Genomic DNA, 21,492 nt, shown 5'->3' on the forward strand with positions numbered 1-21,492 from the left:
TCATACTACACAAATTCATACTATATGGAATATACTTTTTTTAGTGATAAGTAGGTACTTATTAAAACATTGTGAGCAAGTACATAACCAGCCAGTGTTCAAAAATATCTTCTTAGCCGACTCAAACAGTAAGCTTAAGTTCTAATTTGAGAACTAGTGGTACTGTTAGGTTCTGCGTGATATACGAGCTTCCACGTTCGTCTTTGCGTCATTACTAAACATTTATTAGGGATGTGACGGTGAGGATATTTTCCCACCGGTTAATCGACGTGTTAGCCTAGAAATCTAGACGCAACCTAGCGGCAGCAGATCTAATTTGCCGCGAGTGTATTATAGCAACTCTCCATAGATTTCCAAGCTGGAAAAAACAAACTCTAGTTAGGCCAATTACATCATGTATAGAGTCGGTGGGCAGGCTTAACATAATGATGACTTGTAAATAAAGAAGCTGGCGAACAGCTGTCTTTCGAATCGGCTTTGACCGCGACTCTGGAAGACTTGGAGTTAAGCTTTTCTCTGAGAAAAGAACAAAGAACGGCACTGAAGTCATTCTTAAAAGGGAATATGTTTTCAGAGTTTTTTCGACCGGATACGGCGAAAGTTTAATTATCAACTAGCTCCGCTTCATGTTGCTCTGGTTGGTTGTAGCGCTATCCTAACGCGTGCTGAGGGAGTTTGAAAGACGGCCGTTTATCCGCCCCTCGGATTGAGCTGTCAATGGTGAGTTTCCAGACCAAACATCATGATGTGGGTCTGGCTTGTCAGGCTATCGACGTGTGACAACACAGATAAAACCAGTATCTCTGGCAGGGGCTTTCCAAAATTGCTAATTTTGAACCGAAAGTAAAATGCTTAACCCACGTAAAGAAGATAACTCTGCAAATAACTGCAATTTCAGGGTTTAGAGATGGTGACAAAGAGGTAAATCTTGTAGACTGCAGCTATAACCAACACAACATAGGTGTCGTTTTAAAGCTTAGAAGCTTGGCTTTACACGTACACAACATAAGACAATGTGTAAATCACAGAGTGACATAACATGCTGCTTGACTAAAGCTATAGGACGTCCAGGATCCAAACGCATCACGTCTTTTGAAAGTTTAACCAATGGAAAATGGAGCTCGAGTGGATTGGTTTGATCACTCAGATTGACAGGTTTCGATTTACTGTGTGCCATAGAAAAGGAGCACACAGCTGAAATAGTCCTGAAAGATCATCACTCATCAACCAGGATCTCATTACTTATTGTTTATTCCACATACTTTTATTGGTGCTGTACTTTTTTAGATTTGCTGTATGTGGATCACCGTATGTGGATTCACATATTGTGAGAGGTGTGAACAAATGTTAGTAGTTCTTATGTTCAGTAAAATCACTTGTTTGGAGGGTTTTGGACCCTTGGCCAGTTGTTTCATAATAAACAGCTAGCCTACCTAATCCGTTGACAGACACAGACGAGGACACAAATGGATTAGTGCAAGTGCAAAGTTTATTATCAGAGGTAACGGACACAGGTGATACTTAGAATGTGGGTGACACTCAGACGAAGGACGATGAAGGTGGAGACGATGATGATGGTGAAGACGAAGATGATGATGACGATGGAGACGAAGATGGTACAGGTGAAGGCTTCAACGAAGGACAGATAGTCACGGGTGGATCGGTGCAAGACCAGACAGTGACTGTGAAGGTGAGGAGTGTTTAAGTAGTGTTGACTGGTGATGGTGCACAGGTGATCAGAATGCCGGTGATGGGGAACGAGTGGGTGTGGAAGTGTCTGATGGCTGTGAGGGCGTGACATCCGTTGCATAGCTTGAAGACATTAAAGGGGTGATGAATTGAGAAATCAACTTTCCCTTGAGCTTTTGATATATAAAAGGTCATGGTAATATAAGAATATCTTGTAAGTTTCAGAGCTGTAAACGTCCTTGTTAGTCAAAGAAAAGCTTGTATTGACACCAGGCACAGAAAACGATCGTGTTCGCATCTTTACATCATCGACTGACAAAACACGCCTCTACAGCACGTCTAATTCAGTACCCCGCCCACCGACTCATGCAGCTGCGAAGAAGATAGAAAGATATTGCGCTATTCCTGGTTGTGGAAGAACGCAGTTGCTGCATAAGCTTCCTTCAGATCCTAATATTAGGAACGTGTGGTTGATCTTTATTTTTAAATAAACAGCTCACGCGGGGAAGACGTTGTGCGTGTTCGCTTCATTTCACTGCGGAATCCTTTGTAAACAAGTCTCAGGTCGATGCTGGATTTGCAGACTTATTGAGATTAAAACACAATGTTGTGCCTTCTATATTGGATCCGACAGGAATGGTGCAACACACTTATGTGAGTAAAAAGTGTTTTTTATATGTAATAGTATTGCATTGTTATAGATCGTTTTGATTATGTGTACGTGTCTAACATACCTTTAGCACACTGTCACAGGCTGAAGAATCCCTTATTTGTTGGTTTATTGTGATTCGGGGTCAGACTCAGACATGTATGGGCCAGGACTCGCAAAGCCCAACGTCCCGGGGCTGTGTGTTTTCCAGACGGGGTACCAAAACATAAACTCTCATATTCTCATATTATTCCCTTTTTGTTCTGCGTTGTTATCTCTCTCTTGACTTGACATTTGAAGAGCGTGTGCGCGCGGGGTTTCGCACTTATGTCGACCGTTTGTGCAGGCCATGTAATACAAAAATAATAGTCCTATCAATTGCGTGGGTGGATGAAAAATAAATCATTGTGTTTGTTTGATAAAGACGTTTACGAGCCCTGTGATCGAGAAAATCATTTTGGTTGCCGCTTCAAATCAATTCCTCCCTCATGTGAAATGACAGGGGAGCTGAAGCTCATTAAATATTCAAATCTTATCCAATCCTAGCCGTGGGCGTTTACTTCCAAGTCTCCAGTGTGGCACGCCCATCAAAACCCAGCGTTTTAGAGAGAGCCTTAAAACCAGTGTAGAAAATAGCCTATTACTTATTAGTCATGATGTTTTTGAATGTAAAATACACACGAACGCCATTAGTTGACCGCAGACAATAGTATAAAAATATAAAAAAGCCAGTTCATGACATGTGTAATACATAAATACATTATATATACAGTATACTGCATTTTCATATCACTGCACTCACATTAAGTGTTTTTAGAATAGTTTCAAGTGATTGAAATTCTGCATCAGGTGCTGTATATGGATTACAAGACCTAAAAACATGCCAATTGTTCATAGATTTTTGATTTTCTTCTTTTGAGCGGGGATCTAAATGTTAGTGGCTGGAACCAGATGGAAAATTCACAGGCCTGTGCTGCAGTTCTTTGGACGTCTTGCCCTCCAGTCACATGACTAAAAACTATGAATAGAATCTTGCTGAGCAAACTGGTTTACGATAATTAAACTGTCAATAACACATCCGATTTAATAAAACGGGTAACTCTATCGCCCTCTTGAGCTCTGAGGTTTGCAACCACAGTAATGCAAGGAACACGTTTTTATTTTGTGCAACAGGCCCATGTTCTTGCTGAACAAAGTGTTCACATTAAAGTGAATGAGCAAGCTACCTGTGCACAGCTGGATGAATCTTATCATATAGTCGCCATTCCATGTGTTAGTTCTGGAACCGAATAAGTCCTTTACCCATGTGATACTCATTCAGCTTTATTTCAATATAGTTCTATTGCACAACGCAGACCAAGGCCAAACAATGACTCATGATACAGGCAGCAAGGAGCCAGTATTTCGATGGGGAGCCAGAGAAAAAGAACAAGACTGAGAGTGTTGTCAAGTTTGATCTGCCATCTTATTGCGTCAAAGAAACAGAGATTCGCATGGTTTCCATAGTGACGCATAATAAGACCATGCCTCGGTTTTTTCTTCCTCTGTGACCTTACAGAGAGTTCTTCCTACAAGTTTTCACTGGTGTTTTATTGCTTTTTTTCTGAGCATCATGTCTGTTTTTGTCAACCTTTTTCTCAGGCACTTTTCTTCACCTCATTTTCCTCTTTTTTGTCATCCATCCATCCATACAAGGTCTATTTTATTATCAATTTCAGGGATTGTTTCGGCTGACCTCATGAGGTCATTAGTTCAGATTTATTTTTGCCTATATGTTCACTGGCCTCACCACAAAAATTGTAAATACACTGTATTTTTGGAGTATCTTTTTTTATGAGTCAGAATCACACTAGAGATTGTGGAAATCGTGGATCGTAGAGACTTTCTATTCTTTTTTTGTTTTGGTTCTTTCTCGTACGCACCTATCCATTACCTACAGTTGTGCGAGGGCAGGGGCGGCGTTTACGTATGGCAGAGTAGGGGAAACATAGTTTGAACATTTCGCTTTCAGTAAGGCTGTCTGAAAAGGTCACGGAAAATTATATTCAGACTCACTTTGAATTCTTTTTACATGAAATAAAGCACATAATCTGCGTTTGTCATTTGTGTGTTGTTCTTCCAGCCACAACACCGCATTACCAGCAGGTGTGGAGCGTAATTGTTTATTGATATGAGTCAGAATTAAATACATTTATATTGGGCTGTAACTAACAATTATTTTGATAGATTAATCTGTCGATAATTTCCCAGTTAATCTATGGGTAAGCCCCGATTAGTCGGTTAATCTGTCGATTATTTTCTGGTTAATCTATGGGTTTTCCCCTGATTAGTCGGTTCATTTGTCGATTATTTTTCTGTTGATCTATTTAATGTTTTCTCTGATTAGTCGATTAATCTGTCGATTATTTTCGGTTAATCCATGGGGTATTCTCCCCAATTAGTCGGTTAACCTGTCGATAATTTCCCGGTTAATCTGTGGGGTGTTTTCCCCGATTAGTCGGTTAATCTGTCGATTATTTCCCGGTTATTCTGTGGGGTGTTTTCCCCAATTGGTTGGTTAATCTGTCGTTTATTTCCCGGTTAATCTGTGGGGTGTTTTCCTCGATTAGTTGGTTAATCTGTCGATTATTTCCCAGTTAATCTGTGGGGTGTTTTCCCCGATTAGTCGGTTAATCTGTCGATTATTTCCCGGTTATTCTGTGGGGTGTTTTCCCCAATTGGGTTGGTTAATCTGTCGTTTATTTCCCGGTTAATCTGTGGGGTGTTTTCCTCGATTAGTTGGTTAATCTGTCGATTATTTTCCAGTTAATCTGTGGGGTGTTTTCCCTGATTAGTTGGTTAATCTGTCGATTATTTTCCAGTTAATCTGTGGGGTGTTTTCCTCGATTAGTTGGTTAATCTGTCGATTATTTTCCAGTTAATCTGTGGGGTGTTTTCCCCAATTGGGTTGGTTAATCTGTCGTTTATTTCCCGGTTAATCTGTGGGGTGTTTTCCCTGATTAGTCGGTTAATCTGTCGATTATTTCCCGGTTATTCTGTGGGGTGTTTTCCCCGATTAGTCGGTTAATCCGTTGATTATTTCCCGGTTAATCTGTGGGGTGTTTTCCTCGATTAGTTGGTTAATCTGTCGATTATTTCCCAGTTAATCTGTGGGGTGTTTTCCCTGATTAGTCGGTTAATCTGTCGATTATTTCCCGGTTATTCTGTGGGGTGTTTTCCCCGATTAGTCGGTTAATCCGTTGATTATTTCCCGGTTAATCTGTGGGGTGTTTTCCCCAATTAGTCGGTTAACCTGTCGATAATTTCCCGGTTAATCTGTGGGGTGTTTTCCCCGATTAGTCGGTTAATCTGTCGATTATTTCCCGGTTATTCTGTGGGGTGTTTTCCCCAACTGGGTTGGTTAATCTGTCGTTTATTTCCCGGTTAATCTGTGGGGTGTTTTCCTCGATTAGTTGGTTAATCTGTCGATTATTTCCCAGTTAATCTGTGGGGTGTTTTCCCTGATTAGTCGGTTAATCTGTCGATTATTTCCCGGTTATTCTGTGGGGTGTTTTCCCCGATTAGTCGGTCAATCCGTTGATTATTTCCCGGTTAATCTGTGGGGTGTTTTCCTCGATTAGTTGGTTCATCTGTCGATTATTTCCCAGTTAATCTGTGGGGTGTTTTCCCTGATTAGTCGGTTAATCTGTCGATTATTTCCCGGTTATTCTGTGGGGTGTTTTCCTCGATTAGTCAGTTAATCCGTCGATTATTTCCTGGTTAATCTATGGAGTTTTCCCTGATTAGTTGGTTAATTTGTCGATTATTTTTCGGTTGATCTATTCAATGTTTTCTCCGATTAGTCGATTAATCTGTCGATTATTTCCCAGTTAATCCATGGAATGCTTTCACCAATTTGTCGGTTAATCTGTCAATGATTTTCCGGTTAATCTATGGCTTGTTTTCTCCGATTAGTCGGTTAACCTGTTGATTGTTTTTACATTTGGGCGATTGGTTCATTGATTAATTTGCGACTAGATGATTAGTCTATCGCTTATTTTTGTGATTATCCGATTAATCCATCAAAAAAAAATACCCAGTTAGCCAATTAACCCATGGCTTGTTTTTCAGATTAGGTGGTTTATCTGTCAATTCTTTTTCCCTTTTTGTTTTTTTATCCTTTATTTTGCAGTCGATAAATCTGTGATTTTTTTTGTGTGTTTGTTTGTTTTTCAGTTTGTTTATCGATTAATCTATTGATATTTTACTAAAGGTCAATTAATCTGTAGACTGTTTTTGCTGTTAATCTGATTATTTTCTGTCGATTAATCTTTTACTTAACCTACCAATAAATAATAACCATAATTTCTGCCATTTAATCTTTCATTGTTTTATTGAAACATTTTCTCATAAAATAAAAAAATAAAAAATTAAGTGCCAAGAATTTAAATACATCTAGTAACACACAAGACCAATCGAGGCACGAGTAAATCAACTTTGATCACTTAAGTCCAAGTAATTTATATTTAAATTAGAGTTGGAGTAACATCTATTAATTCAGGACTGCTACAAACATACTGCATATTGAAACTGTGGCATACAGTGATTTTTTTTTTGGAGATTTCAGTCCATATCTACTGAAACATTTCTTTTGAAATGAGCAGAATTCGCAACTGTGTTCACAATGGATTCACAATATACTAATAATGTTCATAAAACTAGTGCGACATAAAATCACATGTAACTGTACAAGATCGACAGATGTTATCGCAACATCTAGTGAAAGCATCTGTCTTGAGCGTTGTTTTTAAATCAGCTGACATTTTCAAATCAACCGATCATCATAATCTCAGAGATCCACAGTACATTTCCATTATATGTGTGTGTGTGTGTGTGTGTGTGTGTGTGTGTGTGTGTGTGTGTGTGTGTGTGTGTGTGTGTGTGTGTGTGTGTGTGAGAGAGAGAGAGAGAGAATAATCTCTTTATCTTAGACCTGACAGGGCTCATTCCGTTGAGAGTGAGGGTGTCAGCTGAGACCGCAAAGACAGAACGATGACCAGATAAGAAAAGGAAAGGAGGAATAAGGGTACATGGCTCTATGAGGGTGTTTTTTCTCTCCATTTCTTTTTTGGTTTGGTGTTATGGGTACAGGAGTGCATTGGAGGGTCAATGACTGCGTTTCTCTATGACCTATGGGTATGTAGTGTAGAAAAAGCAAGTATAAGTGTGCTTGTTTCTGCTGAAGCTGGTGTACACAAAGTCTTCTTGAATTCTAGTTTCACAGGTTTAAGGCAATGAAAAGACACACTCCCATTATCCTTTCCAGGGCATTTTAGAGTGTGTGATCAGTGCCGTTCTTCTTATATTCTTAGTTATGACTCTCTTTAGGTCATGGGGTTGTTCAGTAAGCTTGGCAAGTTTCACAGACCCTGAGTGAAGAAAATACAGGAGATTAGATCTCTTACATGCTGCATTTGTAGACATAAGTGTTTTTGCATTAGGAACACATATTTTCAAAATTGACTAGTTTGGGTGTGTTGCATGCAGGATAACAAGTGAAGTTGACTACTCACTCAGGGGTTCACCTGACTACAATCAGATGTGTTTCTTCTTTACAACTGTTTTAATTATCCTTGTTTTTAATGTTTAATTCTTAAACATGGTTTTCTTATTTCTCATGCATATGTTATAACTATTTTAATTAATTTCTGTAAAGCATTTTGAATTGCCATTGGGTATGAAATGTACTATACAAATAAACGTGCCTTGCCTCGCCTTTCAGAAACAAAGTGCAATAGAAATAGAAAAGAATTGAAAGGTTTAACTATTCATTTAACTATTAATACACCGCCTTGCATATTGCATTTATGAATGATATTGTAGCAATCTCAACAGCTATGAGAACATTTAAATCACTAAAAACTATTTAGCTAGTATAAAGTAGAGCTGACCATTATAACCTATTAGTTTGTTTGTACTTAATCATTTTTTAAGTCTCTTCTGCTCACCAAGGCTGCATTTATTTGATTAAAAATACAGTAAAAACTGTAATATTGTGAAATTATTTGAATATATTTTAAAAAGGAATTTATTTCTGTGATCAAAGCTGAATTTTCAGCATCATTACTCCAGTCTTCAGTGTCACAAAAGTTAATTTCTTTAAGAGGAAAAAAGAAGTTTGACCCCAAACTTTTGGAAGGTAGTGGGCCTTTTTTGCTTTAAAGATTATGTTCTTCAGTTGAAATAGTCTTCGCAGCAACAAACTGATTCAGCAGTCAATGGGATTTCAACAGCGATCTGGACAATCGGCTCACTTATACCCTCTCTGAGATGTGCTGTCTCTCTCTTCTCTGTATATTTTCTTAATCTTGTTAAATGGCTTAGAGCATCGTTTATTCCTCCAGACTTAGATAACCTGTGCTTGTGTGTCTAGGTGTGGGTTTATAGGTCTATAAAAGAAAACTAATTCGATTATACGCACCTTCACAATTAGATTACTTTAAAAATATGCTCAAAATAATAAATTGGTTTGAGTTGGTAAACTTAAATTAAACAAATTAGCTCAATCAACTTAACTTTTATGAGTATTTAAAACTTTCTTTTTTCTTTTGAGTTAACAAAACTGACATATTTTAAGTAATCTGAATTGTTTCTTTATTTTGAGTTTAAGGACTCGTTTCTTTTTATTGTGACAAACCTAAATTTAAAAGAAACTGAGCTGGGGTTTCTATTTCCCAGCATGCTTTGCCATGACACTTGAAAAGGGGAGAGTAAATGCTAAAATTAAGTGTTATATAATGTTTTAGTGCAAGATTAATGTTAAGTTGTTTTGCTAAAGTTAGAAGGGTTTCTGATATGTTAGGTTTTTTGGGGGGTTGGGTTAAAGGTTATGTTAATGTAAATGTAAATGTTAAAGGTACTATATTGACCTATTCAGCTAGTGTTATGCTATCAAATCATTGTATTACCAATCAATTTAGCATTTACTGAATTAGCTAGTTAAAGTTTACAATACTAAAGTTGAGATTACATGTGATTTTAAGTTAAAATGTATGAATCTTCAATTAAAGAGCAATTAAAAGGTATGAGTTTAAAATAAAAACCTGCCAGTTCTGCAAACTTAAACTTTGAATTTATTAACTTATGAAATTTGTTACGAATTTGTTAAGTTTTGTCAACTTATTTGTGTTTACAGTGATACTTCTTTAAACTCAAATGTATCCTGGGAGGTTGTTATACTACTTGCTTTTGACACCTTAACTCTAGCTTGAGATGCCAATGAAAAAAAACAGCAAATCTTTTAACATTTCTGCAGTTATATTTGTCAAGCATCAGTTGTTTTTCTCATCTGAGAAGGGCATGCTGGCTTTTCAGAAACTTGCCACCTAATGCATAAAATTAGTGCTGACAAGATTTTATGATTTTTACGTTGTCTCCAAAGAGTCATGATTTGACTGACAATAAGAAATGAATATGTGCGGTTATAACATGAATACAAAGAACTACAAGCCAGTCCCTGTCGGACCTCACTGTGAGAAAGTGTTTGCCTTTATGAAACAAAAAACAGCATACACAAGTCTAGGATGCTTAGCGAGTCTCCCATCTCCACTGGTCTGTTCATATAGGGGTTTTGAGCACTTGTCAACTATCTTGGGCAAGTTTTTGTAATGAAAATCAGTATCCCATGTGCATCATGACACATGAGCGGCTCTCTTCTGCTTTAGCAGTTTTTCTGTTCTTTTGCAATGCTTGATGTTGCTTAATGTTTCTAATTTAGTTCAGTTGCTCAATTGTTTCTTTGTCTATGACTGCCCTCCTCAAACGTGTGCTTACCCTCTAGAGATGGGATCTGGCCTTCTCAGCACAAACACACAAATGTAAACACCAAACACATGAGCACACATACTAAAACACACACGCACACACTATAGACTTTTTCTTGGTGTCCAATTCCACGGCTAACTAGGCTTGTGTGTAAAGAGCTTGAAGTTACTGCGCCCTATGGGAAACAAAACTGATTAAAGTTTGCTAATTAATCATTTTTCCCACAGCTTGGAGTTCAGTGTGTGTGTGTGTGTGTGTGTGTTTGTGTGTGTGTGTGTGTGTGTGTGTGTGTGTGTGTGTGTGTGTGTGTGTGTGTGTGTGTGTGTGTGGCCTGGTAATCCCTACGTTATGGGGACAAAATGTCCCCACAAAGATGGCAATATCCGAAATCCTTGTCCTTGTGGGGACATTTTTAGGTCCCCATGAGAAAAACATCTTATAAATCACACAGGAGGAGTTTTTTTGAGAAAGTAAAAATGCAGAATGTTTCCTGTGATGGGTAGGTTTAGGGGCAGGGGCAGTGTGTGTGTGTGTGTGTGTGTGTGTGTGTGTGTGTGAGAGTGTGAGAGTGTGTGTGTGTGTGTGTGTGTGTGTGTGTGTGTGTGTGTGTGTGTGTGTGTGTGTGTGTGTGTGTGTGTGTGTGTGTGTGTGTGTGTGTGAGAGAGAGAGTCCACTATGCTCAGAGAGGAGGACATGGCAGCCAAACTAGCTGCAAAATATTCCATACACCCCATAAGAAATGGTTACTCAATTGTATTTGTTTGCTGTAGTTTACATATTCTTTTTTGTATATAATTGTAATTGTTTAGAATTAATATTAGGATAGCGATATAATCTGATGTGTTTTTCTTTCTTTTTTTCTAGAATGACTTTGGTGGTGTAATTCTATTCTGTATTACAATATTTTTAAAATGCTTTGGCAATATTATATTCCAAATGTCATACCAATAAAGCAACTTGTAGTCGAGAGAGAGAGAGAGAGAGAGAGAGAGAGAGAGAGAGAGAGAGAGAGAGAGATGCAAAAAGTACTGACGTACTATAGTATTGACACAGATTTCACAATTTGATTTCGATTCAGTTCATTTTTATAGTGATTGATTGATTAATAAACGATGCAGGAAACCCCAGTTGATAATTGAAGCCAAATTACATATAATTTATATTTTATAATAATAATAATAATAATAATAATAACATTATAATAAAAACTTTTTAATGACAAAATTATGTTTCTGCTCATTTCTTAAAATATAAACATGTAAGTTTTTGACTGTACTAAAGCAAACAAAATACCATAATATGTTTTCAGATATTTAGGAATGTCTGTTTTTGTTTTGGTCTGTGTCAGTTTACCCAGTAGTGTTTCGCCACCACGGGTTGCCAGTTGCGGGGCAAACTATTTTTTTTAATTCGGACTGCAGTACCAATTTCAACCACTAGCTGTTATACCACATTCAGCACCTTTTAATAATGGCAGTCATAACTTGACAGATTTATTCAAACATACTTTAAATATTGAAGATTATTTAATGTAAGAAGAAAACAATTATAAATATGTAATATGATGCATATATTTAGCCAAACACTCCACTCTTAAAGTTATTTTTCTAGCTGGCTAACGAGTTTATCAGGATTTTCTGAGGTAAATATAAAATTATGTGACATATTGTTCACAAGCTGTGTTATTAACGTCTTTCCGTGGTTGAAACACAGATTGAGCGATTACATGAGACATGATAGGGATTTTCGGTAAGTTGTACTCTATCTTTCAACATACCTTCTGATGTTCATTCATGTTTATTTCGTGCTGTAGGCACGTGCTTGTAGTAAAGCGAAGAGATGATCAGCTCAAGTGAAATCCACACTGGCGTTCGACTTGAACTGAGGCGCAACAGCAATCTGCCAGGCCACATTAAAGAGCGCCAAACTGTAATACAATTTGTTTTATTTGATAAGTTAAAAGTGCACTATGCAACTTTCTGTCTGCTAGAGGGCCCCTATTTAAAACAAGGCGTAGTTTGATGATGGCAAGTTTGAGCGCAGCATCTTGGGACATGTGATCTTCACCTCACAGTCGGTGGAAAAGAATCGGGATAGGACTCGGGCAGAAATCATGCTCATGAATGTGATTATTATCGTTACTGTAGTGTGAAGCCGAGTGTTGAGGAGCTGAGCAAGGCCACTGGAGCAATTGTTACACAAACACACGCATCGCGAGCAGCGGGACTTTTACTATGACGGGCCCTCATATTATATTAGATTCATTTAAGAGTGTTTAAATGATGTTATGACGTTACTCTGTGTGTACACTCAGCGGCTGCTGTGACTCTAATTCACACTGCTCAGAGTAAAGCGTTTCTGCAGAATAAAACCGTAAACTGAGAGTAACGCAGATACGACGCAATTGACAGGGGACTCCCTGCCAGTGGCCTAGTGGTTTTTGGATATTTTACTGCAAAAATACTACATAGCGCACCTTGAAATTTTTTTAAAAAGAGCTTGCGATTTATTGTATGGGAGGCACTACAAAGTTCTGTTCATTCATCAACTGAAAACAGCACAGACACACACACACAAAAATGATTCTTGGGATTTAAAGAATCGTCACTCAAAAATGAAAATGTGATGTTTATCTGCTTTCCCCCAGTGCATCCAAAATGTAGGTGTATCTGTTTCTTCAGCAGAACACAAATGAATATTTTTAACTCAAACCGTTGCAGTCTGTCAGTCGTATAATCATGTGAATTGTAACAAAATCTATGAGAGTTAAAAAATAATAAATAAATAAAAACATGCACAGACAAATCCATATTAAACCCTGAAGGCTGTTGGACATGGTGGTGTATTTGAGGTAAAAATTATATAAATACTCTTCGGTTTCTCGCACCAATTAATCGTTTTGTGCCTTAAGACATCAATGTGTCGTCAGGAGCCACAGAGTTTAATACGGATTTCTTTGTGCATGTTTTTTGATTTAACTTTCATAGATTTTGCTACCATTGACATGCATTATACGACTGGCAGACTGCAACAGTTGGAGTAAAAACCTTCATTTGTTTGACTAAAGAAACAAAGTCACCTATACAGGGCTTGACATGAACTTTTTTTTGCTCAACAGCCACTGGGGCTAGTGGTTTTTCAAAGTTACTAGCCACTCAACATTTTCACTAGCCACAACTTTGCTGATGGGAAATTACATTTTATATGTCTAAAGTTAACTTTGGCGCGCTTAAATGAGATATACTTGATTTATAAAATTTAAAACCCTTTCAACCTTTCAAATGGAGAGTGACCCCCCAAATCAAGACTACATTGTATATCAGCTGGGATGTGCAGGTGGGCAAGGGGTGGGCAATATGAGAAATCTAAAATGATATGAGTTATTTTAGTTAGGCTATAAAAAAAAACTAATAAGCAAATTACAAAAACAAATAAAATTAAATTAAAATTTAGATACTAATACATATTTATTTAATATGTATACATGTATTTAACATCTGTAGTTGTTTGATTAACATTAATGACAGACAGGTGTTTAATTGGGCTGCTGAATGCATGGACGTGATATTCTGACACATATCCAGTTATTACCCTCCTGTTTACGTACACTGAGCCATAACCGACTGTGTTCAGGCGAGATACCCCATGTGATGGATATTTTGACATCAGTGTGCGCGTGTATTTGACTATTCAGAAGCAAGGAGAATTGATCGCGCGTGCGACAGAGCGCACGAGAGAGAGAGAGAGAGAGCACGCTTTTGTTTTTTCATTCAGCGCGATTCCGCCTATCTCGCCTTCACTAACTGCAAGTGAATCGATAAAGAATTGTAGTTGAATTGTAGCGTGTGCATGCTCATTAGATCAATATGCACATTGTTCATTGTGTATTTGTGAGAGAGTTTATGTTGTGTGAGTGTGTGCCCTCGAAGACTGGTTTAAGCTTGTTGGGAGCTGATAAAAGAACAGACTGGGCCTCGGGCTGAATTATGTAACACTCTCATACATTCAATTAACTAAATCAACCTGTCTCCCCCCCCCCCCCCCCCCCCCCCCAGAGTCTCTCACACAGAAGCTGCTGTTTTCTCACAACTCGGGCTGTTTGACCTGTCAAAGACTTAAACGGATAGTTGACCCAAAAATGAATTCTGTCATCATTTACTCACCCTCAAGCCAGAACAGATTTTTCTGTGGTGTACACATCTCTCGCCTCACGGTGACAGTCCACAGAGACCAGGGGTCTGTCGTGCTACAATAAAGGAAAAGAAAGATAGAAGTATTAGTGTTTTATCAAAGGATTCGGAAATTATAGGACAACTTTGTGTGAGGAACAGACTTATTTTGGCGAATTTGCATAACACTGACAACCATGGAGCTATAGTTGCTGAAACATCTCATCATATCTCTATATTTTTCTCATAAACTATCACTATTGGTCACCCTTTACATCTCTCTGGTTTTTGCAAATATTTAACCAATGAAAAGCTTTTGACATCTAGTTTTGGACATACAAGGCTTTAGCCAAACAGTGACCACACACACACACACACACACAATAACATACATAGCCATTTAGAGTAAAGAATGAAAAATTAAGTGCTGCAAATGGTGGAAAAAGTATGAACATGGGACAGACAAGAAAGTGTTTCTTATCCTCACACACACACACACACACACACACACACACACACACACACACACACACACACACACACACACACACACACGTCGTGTTTCCATGTTTAATGGGGACTTTCCATGGGCGTAATGGATTTCATACTGTACAAACTGTACATCCTATCCCCTTACACTGTCTCTGCTCCTAAACCTACCCATCACACACACACACACACTGCCCCTGCCCCTAAACCTACCCATCACACACACACACACTGCCCCTGCCCCTAAACCTACCCATCACACACACACTGCCCCTGCCCCTAAACCTACCCATCACACACACACACACACTGCCCCTGCCCCTAAACCTACCCATCACACACACACACACACACACACTGCCCCTGCCCCTAAACCTACCCATCACACACACACACACACACACTGCCCCTGCCCCTAAACCTACCCATCACACACACACACACACTGCCCCTGCCCCTAAACCTACCCATCACACACACACACACACTGCCCCTGCCCCTAAACCTACCCATCACACACACACACACACACACACACACACACACACACACACACACACACACACAATAACAGCAAACAGTGCTTGTTTAGAATGACATGAGGGTTGGAATATAACAGATTTTTTATTTTGAGCTGAACTGTCCCTCAGTTTCGGTTCTTCACATCTTTTTCTGTGTTCTACATTCTCTTTCAACCCTCACTTCATTTCTCTGCAGCTCTTTTAATCTTCCAGCTGTCTTCGTTCCCCCTCATTCAGCGTTTTATCTCCATTTCTGTCTGTTCCTCACTTTGCTCTCTTTCCCCTTTCTCTGGTTTGAATATGCAGTGGCGGAAAGGCTTGAGGAGTGACGTACAGATGTTCAAAAACATCAGCTAGCTGCTTACCTCAACATCTGCGTCAGCATCGCTCATCCCTTCTTTCTTTCTGCGGGCTCTCCATCTTTATAATTCCCTCTACAATCACTCTCCGTGGCTTGTTTGTGTTTTTCTGTGCAAGTTTTGTTTTTTTATTTAAAAGGGAACAGGAAGGCTGGATTTTTTTCAGACTCACAAATAAACACAGGCACACACACACTGAAGCGCACGCAGGTTTAAACCTGTGAGAGGGACGCATGGCCTTGCAACATCTCATTATTGCTTGCAAAATGAAAAAAAGTGGAGATTAAACCCAGTGACCCAGAAGGTGTGTGTGTGTGTGTGTGTGTGTGTGTGTGTGTGTGTGTGTGTGTGTGTGTGTGTGTGTGTGTGTGTGTGTGTGTGTGTGTAAGCAAACCCTCAGCTTATACATATTATATTATACATGCCATAACTTGGCTGATTCTGTCCAGCGTGTTTTTAATCTGATCGATGTGACAGCGTCTCTCTTTTTGTTTCTGTGAAAGATGTCTTTGTCATTCATCAAGTGTGCATGTCTGTCTGTGTGTGTTTGTGTTTGTGTGTGTGTGTGTGTGTGTGTGTGTGTGTGTGTGTGTGTGTGTGTGTGCGTGTGTGTTGGCAGGTTAAATACTGCAGGGCTCCTATGACATGCTTTATGAGCCACCCTGACAAGACAAAAAAGGTTCTTGTATTACTTCTCAGTCTCTCTCGCTCTTTTTAGCTCAGCTTTCCGCATACAGCTGCCCCAATAGTATTTCAACACTTAAAGTCCCCCTGCAGTCAATAATTGTATCCCTAAATACTCATCTTTGATAGTCAAAATGTCATATTTAAATGTTATTTTCATGAGAAAATGTTGTTTTAGTGCCTTAAAATTGTTTGAATGTGACTTTAAATCCTTGCTTCATTTAGTATATGCGGACTCATGAATATGCTAATGAGCCCCGCCTCCACTCAATCACAGCAGGTCACAATAACTGATCCACTTGCTCAACTTTACTGTAGTAAACTGCACAAGGTCAAGTGGAAATATTGGTCATTTCAGCCATATCGTTGATGTTATTAGAATGGTAATGCGTTTTATATCACTCTCTACAAGGTCGGACACATAACGGTAATTAATATATGTATTTATGTATATATATATTTATGTATATATATATATATATATATATATATATATATATATATATATATATATATATCATATCTGAAGGATTTCTGAAGGATCATGTGACACTGAAGACTGGAGTAATGATGCTGAAAATTCAGCTTTATTTTAAAATTATATTAAAATAGAATGTTTTAAGTTTTAAATTGTAATAATTATTCACAATTTTGTTAAAGCGACTGCAAATTTGCATGAATTTAGTATTTGTACATAGCACTTGTTTAGGTAATTCGTTAATTAATGAAATTAAGTGTGACTTCAATATAATACTTTCAATTAATTCTGCATTATTTCTTATAGCCCCTTTCTCAATGACTCTTGGTTTGATTCTACGGCCATCTCATGCCATACGCGAGACTGACCATGATTTTTACAGGGTAGGTTGCCAGGTCTTTCCCAACCCTCCCCATGGTACACACACACACACATACACACATTCACACATACAGACAATTTAGCACCTCCAAATCTGCGTATTTTTCGAAATTGGAAAAACTGGAGGAAACCCATGCAGACACAATGAGAACATAGAAACTCACACAGACAGGACTCCTTATTTGCGCTGTGAGGCGACAGGGACATCAAAGACATCCATCTATTCATCCATACATTTTCTAAACCGCTTGACCTGTGTAGAGTTTCGCTGGGTTTAACACCCTGGACGCAGGGCCAGTCCATACCAGTGAAATCATGGCAGAAATACAAGATCTTTGTCTAATTGTGCAACGGCTGTTAATGTGATAGATAGGTGAAAAGAAAAGCGCAAGTGGCGGAAGGAAGTGAGTTAGTCTCGGTTGTTCGTCCTACATTTAGAGATGAGCCAGGGAGGACACAGTCTTTTCTCTTTCCTTGTCCATTTTTGGTCCCGCATGAGGAAAATGGCTTATAAATCACACTAAGTGATAATTTTTGAAAATGTAAAAATGCTGAAGGTTTTCTGTGATTGGTAGGGTTAGTGTTATAGGATGGTATAAATAGTTTGTACAGTATAAAAACAATAATGTCTATGGAAAGTCCCCATAAAACATGAAAACCCAATGTGTGTGTGTGTGTGTGTGCAACTATACATGTGAAAGCCAAATGTCCTCTTATATAGCGACAACCAACTAATGAGGACATTGTGTGTGTGTGTGTGTGTGTGTGTGTGTGTGTGTGTGTGTGTGTAAGAGAGAGAGAGAGAGAGAGAGAGTTGTGTGTGTGTGTGTGTGTGTGTGTGTGTGTGTGAGAGAGAGAGAGAGAGAGAGAGAGAGAGAGAGAGAGAGAGTTGTGTGTGTGTGTGAGAGAGAGAGAGAGAGAGAGAGTTGTGTGTGTGTGTGTGTGTGTGTGTGTGAGAGAGAGAGAGAGAGAGAGAGAGAGAGAGAGAGAGAGAGAGTTGTGTGTGTGTGTGTGTGTGTGTGTGTGTGTGTGTGTGTGTGAGAGAGAGAGAGAGAGAGAGAGAGAGAGAGTTGTGTGTGTGTGTGTGTGTGTGTGTGTGTGTGTGTGAGAGAGAGAGAGAGAGAGAGAGAGAGAGAGAGTTGTGTGTGTGTGTGAGAGAGAGAGAGGGAGAGTGTGTGTGTGTGTGCGTGAGAGAGAGAGAGAGAGAGAGAGGTGTGTGTGTGTGTGTGTGTGTGTGTGTGTGTGTGTGTGTGTGTGTGTGGTGTGTGTGTGTGAGAGAGAGAGAGAGAGAGAGTTGTGTGTGTGTGTGTGTGAGAGAGAGAGAGAGAGAGTTGTGTGTGTGTGTGTGTGAGAGAGAGAGAGAGAGAGAGAGAGTTGTGTGTGTGTGTGTGTGTGTGTGAGAGAGAGAGAGAGAGAGAGAGAGAGAGAGAGAGAGAGAGAGAGAGAGAGAGGAGAGAGAGAGAGAGAGAGAGAGAGAGAGAGAGACCTGGTAAACCCTTATGGACAAAATGTCCCCACAAAGATGGCAATATCTAAAATCCTTATCTTTTTTGGTCCCTGCATGCAGACAACTGCTTATAAATCATATTTAGTGATATATATATATATGTAAAAGTGCAGAAGGTATCTATGTAGGGTTAGTGTTACGGGATAGAATATACAGTTTGTACAGTATAAAAATCATGACACCAATGGAAAGTCCCCATAAAACATGAAATCACAAGTGTGTGTAATTGAGAGACAGTGTGTGTGTGTGTGTGTGTGTGTGTGTGTGTGTGTGTGTGTGTGTGTGTGAGCCTTTTTATGTGGTTTATGAGGACACAAATTTGTATAACTACATGGGTATTACACTGGTATTACACTATAAATGTGGTTTATGAGGACATATCAAATGTCCTCATAATTCAAATGGCCTTAAAAACATACTAAATGATGTTTTTTTGAGAAAGTAAAAATGCAGAATGTTTCCTGTGATGGGTAGGTTTAGGGGCTGGGGCAGTGTAGGGGGATAGAAAATACGGTTTGTACAGTATAAAAACCATTACGCCTATGGAGAGTAATTCATACACATAGACCAACATGTGTGTGTGTGTGTGTGTGTGTGTGTGTGTGTGTTCGTTCACCAGGCAGGCACTACACCATAAGTTCTCACTGAAGCTGTGCAGAATAGAGTTACAGAGTGTAACCTTAAACTTCCAGGGGAAAGGGGGAATGACAGTGAAAGAGAGAGAGAGGAGGATGGAGGGAAGGAAAAAATAGAGAAGTAAACTCCTATTAATAATTAGTCATTTGATCAGGCAGCATTTTGGATCTGTATTTTGGCCTGGTTTCCAAGAGTAGCTATGTGCGTGTGTGTGTTTACTTAGCTTCTTTAGGGACAGATTGAGCTAAATTAAGCTAAATCTGACAAAACCTCCCTTTCAGGGTCAACGTTTGGAGAAATGATAAACAAACTTACTCTATTATCCTAAAAATGCAAAAAGATTTATGGGTTAGTTTTTAGTCATTCAAAAGTATATTTCTTTTATTATACATAAAACAACAGTCTATGGAACTCTGTCCTTTTTAGATGGATAAGTAAACGTGTGTGTGTGTGTGTTTGTGTGTGTGTGTGTGTGTGGGGGGGGGGGGGGGGGGGGGTACATGGGTAAATTCAGTCCAAAACTGAAGCTCTGAAAGGGCTCAGTCAGCATTACTCAATAGATGTACCGCTTACTCTTGAGTCCTCTTAATATCCAGAGCAACACTTTACCTAACTGTGAGCACCCCGCACACACACACACACACGCACACACACACACACACACACACACACACACACACACACACACACACACACACACACACACACACACACACACAGGGGCGTGGGACTGGGGGGATAAAGGGTACTGAGTAACTAGGGCCCAAGGCAGGGAAGTCCGTTTTCTATACATACACATACATGGTACGGGGGCCCAGCAAGATGGTTTGTACCCAGGGCCCAAAATTTGGTGCTACGCCCCTGCACACACACACACACACACACACACACACACACACACACACACACACACACACACACACACACACACACACACACACACACACACACACACACACACACACACACACACACACACACACACACACACTTGGCTGTCTAAATAAAAACTTACAGTACCATAGACTTCTATTGTTTTTTATTTTAAGCTACTTATGTTTACTAGTTTTTAAAAAGTTATCAAGTTCAATGTATCAATGTGTAGACTACCAGTCAAAAGTTTGGTGTGTGTGAAATTTGCAAGTCTCTTATGCTCTCAAAGGTTGCCTTTATTTAATTTAAAAGGTCAAATATTATTGTAATAATTACTGTAAACGTGCACTAATCTGCAGTGACTGTCTCTGTGGATCAGCCAGGGTTAAATGTCAAGCCCAGGGGAACTGAGATCTCAGATCACTCACTTCACAAGACGCCGAATGTGCTGTATGTGATAGATCATGTCATTTCATTTTAGAGGGCTGCGTGGAATAATGTAAGATATTTTAATTATATAGTGACATTATTGCTGCTGTATATTATACTTTATTATGCCTGGAAAGAGAGATATTCAGTCTATGGTCTATGTTGCATGTTTCTGCAAGGACGAAAAAGTGGTTAATCCTGAGGAGCGAGAGAGAGCGAGAGAGAGAGAGAGAGAGAGAGAGAGAGAGAGAGAGAGAGAGAGAGAGAGAGATAGAGAGAGAAGGGTAAAGATGAGTCAGCAATGTGTGTTTGTTAGTTTAGTGCTCATTGTTGGGTTTTCACCAGGCCCTGATGGAAAATGCAGACTTTTTTTCACGTTTTCTGTGTTGATTTTGGGGGGAAATCTGCAGCATTCTGTGGCGTAGACTTAAAGAGGCCATATTATGCCCTTTAACAAAGTCTTGATTTTGTTTTTGGTCTCTACTAGAATCGGTTTTCATGCTTGAATGTTAAAAAAAAGTCCTTATTTTTTACATATTCTACATTGTTGCAGCTCCTCTCTTCCCAGTCTGTCAGTAACACTGTGTTTAGTTCCTGTCTCCTTGAAGCCCCGCCTTCTGAAAAGCACACTGTGCTCTGATTGGTCGGCTGGATCAGTGTGTTGTGGTTGGTCACCTGCTTCGAGCATGTTTCTTAAATGCCACGCCCCTTACTATAACCACAAGTTTTAACCAAGTGTTCCGCGCATGTCCTGAAAAGTAAAGCTAAAGCGCCTCGCTCGCCCCCAGGTGGTTGGTCCCAGTATAACTCATAAACCTCTCCATG

The 21,492-nt window shown here is 39.2% G+C and overlaps 1 protein-coding gene and 1 long non-coding RNA gene across 2 annotated transcripts in view; one reads left to right on the forward strand and one right to left on the reverse strand.

Annotated features, from left to right (window-relative positions):
* The window catches only part of si:ch73-335l21.1 (insulin receptor substrate 1-B), an 84,164-nt gene that overhangs the window by 52,188 nt on the left and 10,484 nt on the right, over positions 1–21,492 (forward strand). The gene's annotated exons all lie outside the window — the stretch shown is intronic.
* The window catches only part of LOC137078604 (uncharacterized), a 31,056-nt gene continuing 15,839 nt past the window's right edge, over positions 6,276–21,492 (reverse strand). The window contains exons 2-3 of the long non-coding RNA XR_010905317.1: positions 14,305–14,387; positions 6,276–7,746 (exon numbers count right to left, since the gene is read on the reverse strand). This is a non-coding gene — a long non-coding RNA (uncharacterized lncRNA). The remainder of the gene's footprint in view (positions 7,747–14,304; positions 14,388–21,492) is intronic.

The sequence above is a fragment of the Pseudorasbora parva genome, chromosome 1, assembly GCF_024679245.1.
Source record: "Pseudorasbora parva isolate DD20220531a chromosome 1, ASM2467924v1, whole genome shotgun sequence".
Classification (NCBI taxonomy): domain Eukaryota; kingdom Metazoa; phylum Chordata; class Actinopteri; order Cypriniformes; family Gobionidae; genus Pseudorasbora; species Pseudorasbora parva.